Genomic DNA, 5,107 nt, shown 5'->3' with positions numbered 1-5,107 from the left:
TTTTAGAAACAAGACTTGGAATTTTTCCCTATCTCCCTTGCCTCTCCCCCACCCCTCCCCCAAAGCCCTGGCTCTGTGAAAAGTGCCCTTCTCCAGTTTTGTGTTGTGGGGCTGGAAGGGACAAATACCAACCTTGATGCTTGCATCCACTGCAAGGTGCTGTGCGGGGGACTGCCCTGCCACTGCTCTGCCTTCTAGGTAGGCTGCAGGGCTCTGCCTGAGTGTCTGGAGGGGTCATAGCCTCCAGAAGGTGTCTGGAGGGGTTATAGCCTCCAGAAAGAGACCAGGAAGAGAACTGGAGGAAGTAACTGCAGCCAGAGCAGAGGATAAGACTACAGTCTTGGTCTTCTGTTTGCAAATACCAGGCTTGTCTGTTTTTTTTGGAAGATGACTCACCATTAAAGTATACAAGGCACCAGGGCTAAGAGAATGGATAATGGTTTCTATTGCCAAAGAATTCTAGTTTCATTTTCCTTGGAAAAGATTGATTTCGGGTATCAGGCTGTGTGTACATACTGCAGGTGGTCAATATGCAGGAGCTGGAGGAAGACTAATAGTGAAACACCTGGAAAGTTGTTACTGGGAGTGGAGCTGGGATGGAACAAACTTGGACTTTTTCTTTCTGTTTCTCTGAACATCCCCAAAGCAGGAAGTGCATGAGTCCTACTTCATGAGAAGCTAATTTTTCAAATAAATACATGTCAGGCTGCTGCTTCTTGTTAACAAAGGAAAGGGGGTGGGGAGGAAAATGACAGTTTGTATGTGGGGTTAGTACTAGTCTGAACTGTAAAATGGAATTGAATTTAGCTGTGAATGAAATCTTTGTAGTGGGTGAGATGACACTTGGCTCCCAAAAGCACTGCAATTGGCTTTTATGCCCAATTGGGCCTCTAATGGGCTGCACATGTTCTTCCCTGAGGGCTTTGCTAACTAGCCTTACCTCACCCTTCTGCTGGCTGGCTGCTGAGCTGTGTTCCAGCGATGTGATCCCACTCTGACAAGTGCTTTCATGCAGGTACCCTCAGCACAGGCAGACGTGATTGCTGATGACTGACTCCTGATGCTTTATGATCACCATATAGAGGGGATCATCTTTTTTTCCCCAATATTTTAAATGGCTTATTTGAATTTAGGCTGATGGCCCTACTGGTGTAAGTACTAAACTCTATTTAAAGCTGGGAAGTGTATCAAGGATTTGACCAGGTTGTACCAAGCAGAACCCAGATGAGGTCAGTGCTTTTTGTATAAAAATAGAGTCTGCTTAAGAATGAAAACTGAATGTACCAATGCAGCTTGTGGTCTAGCAGTCTTCAAAATGCATGTTTTCAGAAAGGTGAATAGAAACTCATGAGTATAAGGAAGAAAAAAGTCCCAAACCTTTATTGGAGCTTGCTCCTGAGTGATGGCTGCTGTGCACCAGGAATGGAGATGAAATTTTTGGAGATTGCTCTTCCTGGGTAACTTGGGACCCTTTGATTTCCAGTTGTTTCCAGCTGGCTGTAATAGACAAGAGAACAGGGAATCAGGAGGCACAGAAGCTAGCCTGGAGAATGCTGTTTTCAGTGGGATTTTGGAAAGAAATGGTGACTCAATGAAACAGAAGCGATAGAAGGATTTTAATAGCCCTCCCAGCTTTGAAGATGGGGGAAGCAAGAACGGGAGATGTAAATGGTGTATAAAGAACTTGCAGTGCAGAATAGGGGGGTTTAAGCTTTTCAGTATTGTGGCAACTTCTCATCCTGGTTTTGTTTTGAAACACACAGCCTGGCTTACCTGTATGGAGGCAGGAATCACGTCGCTCTGTTTTCCCCCTCACTGTTTTGTGTCCTAAACAAGAAGCTGCAGAAAAGGGTGTGGTGCTACTGATTACACGTTAATTTTCCAAACCTGCTTAGAAGACCTGAAGTATAACCCTGTCATTGAATAAGGAAGGAGCTGGCTGCTGCCAGATTTATGGGGTAGCTCACTTGTAAAGGCACGATCCACAGCCTTTGGTATATCTATCTTAATTTAAGGTAGGTACACCACATTTATCTACCTTAATCCCTCTTGTGTTCAGGTAGAGAAGCCTCCTCCTCCTTTTCTTTTCAAATCACAGTATGAAACTGCCTTTTAAGGTTCATTGCTGGTTTCACCATTTTTTTAAGAGGCAATCTCCCTGGAGGCTGAAATTATCATTTTTATTTTTTTTTTGTCAGGCATGTGATTGTTCTAGACTCGCTTTGCATCGGGTGGGAGGAAGGAAGGGACACCTAGGAACTATTTTAAAGGGATCGAATGTGGGACAAGTGGGAACACACAACTTGATCAAAGATAGGCCGTACGGCTCCAGGAATGAGAGGTCATGCCTTGCTGACTGGTTGAAATTCCTGAAGCAAGCTGCTGCCAAAAGTAATACAGATTTTGGTGTGTGTTTTTGGGGAGGGTAACCCTGGGGACTAATACTGTAGGGACTGATAGACTTTGAAAGTTTATTTTTTTTGGGGGGGGGGGGGGGGGGGGATGTCTGCAGGAAGGGGGAAGACAGAATAAATGGGGAAAGTAAGATTAATAAAGGGAAGCTGGTGATGGTGTGTTTTTCTTTGCTTTTAAGGTTCAGTTCTTCCTGACCTACTGAGACATGGAAAATGGAAATCAAACGTGCTGATGCACTTCTGCATTGGCCGTGCTTACGGTTAAGCTTTCTGGAATCAGTTGGGCTCTTCTGGGTCTTGGACAATATTGAAATACCAGGGCTAAGGGATTATTTTTAGTGTGCAAGGATGGCTGGTGTAACACCTGTGGCCCCTGGTCTGCATGATCGTGGTAGCCTTGGTTTGTGTTGTGCTCCCCAGGCTGAGGACAGCAAGCACCTGGAAGCTCACGGGGTGAGTAGTCCTTCCTGGCTCGGACACACGATAATGCAGGTGGGAAGCGAAGCCTGGTTCCTTTCTGCACTGGAAGGCACATGTAGCTGAGAAAATTTAGGAAAGAAAGGTCACAATGATGGTGTAATTACTTCCCAGGGTATTTCTGTGAAAGCTTTTCTACGAAAAGCACAGTGCTTTGCAGCAGCAGCTGGGTTTTGTGAGTCCACGCTCCTGCACAATATGAGCGTGACTTCTGTGAGCAAAAGTGAGAAGAGCCCACGTTTCACCTCGTCTGAAGGCTGTTACAGCTCGGTCCAGCTTCAAACTGAGCTTCTGGAAGATGATGCTACCTTTCTAACTGGTCTTTACCAAGTTTTGTCCTTAGGCTGTGGCTGTCACAGAGAATATCAAGTACATCGTGACAATGAGAGGTAAGTCTCCAAGTCATCACGCTTCAGTGCTAGCTTGAGATGTTCCCTAAATTTAGGGTAAGTAGTCCTGGGGATAGTTACCACGCTGCAGCTCCAGTCATTGACCGGGCTCGATATTTTGCATGCTCAGCAGCTCTGAAAACGAGGCTGCTTTTCAGAGTCCCTAGCTGTTCCACAGTCATTAGAGTTGGCAATCTGATGTGAACGTGAACCTCACATCCTTTAGCCAGTTATTTTCATAGCTCTTGGCATAAGCTAACTTCCTTCGACTATTGGGATGTTCAAGGGAAATTCAGTGTTTCTAGCTGATGCTGTAAGTATTCCTGCGCAAAGAGTCCTTCTGGACCTGTTGCCGTTAGTGCAGGATTTTTTGGATATAATCCTCTCAAAGATGAGTGCACCATTCAAGCCAAACGATGCCCAAATTGCGTTCTCTGTGCATACTGCAACCAGCACTGCCTGCCCTATCGCCTGGCAGGACGATCAGAAAGTCTAGGGTGAACAGAACAAGATCGCAGCAGGCCCCAGAAGGAAGAGGTAAGGAGGAGCTCTGATTCGCCTGTGTTCCCCAGCAGGGAAAATAAAGCTGTCCTTTAGTTGTTCACACCCACTGGCTGATAAATCTCACGTCAGAGTCTCCTCTGCAATGGTGACAGAGAGCGTTCAACTGACTCCTGCTTGGCTTGCACCCAAAAAAGAGCATTTGGTTGTGTTGCGTTGCCCCTTCTTGTGGTAGAACCAGTCTTACTCTTCAGGTTTTTCTCTGCTCGCTGGAATCAAGGAATACGCACAAAAATTGTGCCTAGGGTTTCTCAGGAAGTTCTGCCTTGCATTACACAGGAATGTGCCTGTAGATGTCTCTAACGCTGCAGTGTCCCCGTCACACCCTTGTTGGTCTGGGTGCTGCATGGAAAAGTCCAAAGGCAGCAAGAGAATTTAAGTTTTATAATCACGAGGTCATCTAGATATGTGCCATCAACCCGCAGGTAAGAGGAACTTTCACGCTGAATTTTGCCCTGGTGTTGTTCATCACAGAACAATTTTTGGTGCTACCCAGCTCTTATTTTTAGCGCTTCTGCCAGGATAAACGTGGGTGGTAGAGCAAGGTGTAGCAGTAGGATCTGGGGCTGTCCAAAGCCGGCTGTGCTGTATGAGGACAGAGGAGCAGAACTGTTTTTGGTACTGCTGCCTTTCTCCCTGCTGTCTGTGGCTCGGGGACCTTCACTGAAGCAGTGTTTGCTCTTTGCTGCTGGCTGTCAGGGAAATTGCAGTATTACCAATAGGGTTCAGAGATGCGTCCTTGTATCTTGGTGGTTTCTGCTGTGGTCTGTAGCGTGTACTGCAGCTCTCAGTGCTTTACTTCACTATTTGCTCGGTCTGGCTCTAAGAAACCATTTAATGCAGAGCCCCAGTCAAAGCAAAACCCGTATCAGCACTTGGAAACGGTTCTGTCAAAAGCCCTAGCAGATCCCTACGAGTCCAGGAGGCACTCCAAAAACCCAGAAGCCAGAGCGTGGAGGGGGTACCCTGGGGGTGCCAGTGGTGCCCTGCATCAGCAGCGCTGCGTGGGCTGTGCAAACGTCTTCGTCTGCTGTAGCTCTGCTTGGTGTCACCGGGGCCACTGCAGCAGGCAGCAGCCGGGGATACGTGAGCAATTTGAGGCTGAAGCCCCAGGACGTGTGTGAACAGCCACAGGAGCAGTGTGACAGCGGGATGCAGCTCTCCAGAGCGCACGGGGATCTTTACGGACGGTGCTTGGAAATGGTGAGTGTAAGATTCTCCTCGCAGTAGCTCGTCGGGCCCCTTCCTGGTTGGAAAAGCAGCTGT

This window comes from Anser cygnoides, chromosome 34, assembly GCF_040182565.1.
Source record: "Anser cygnoides isolate HZ-2024a breed goose chromosome 34, Taihu_goose_T2T_genome, whole genome shotgun sequence".
NCBI lineage: Eukaryota > Metazoa > Chordata > Aves > Anseriformes > Anatidae > Anser > Anser cygnoides.
This window is presented reverse-complemented; position numbering follows the sequence as displayed.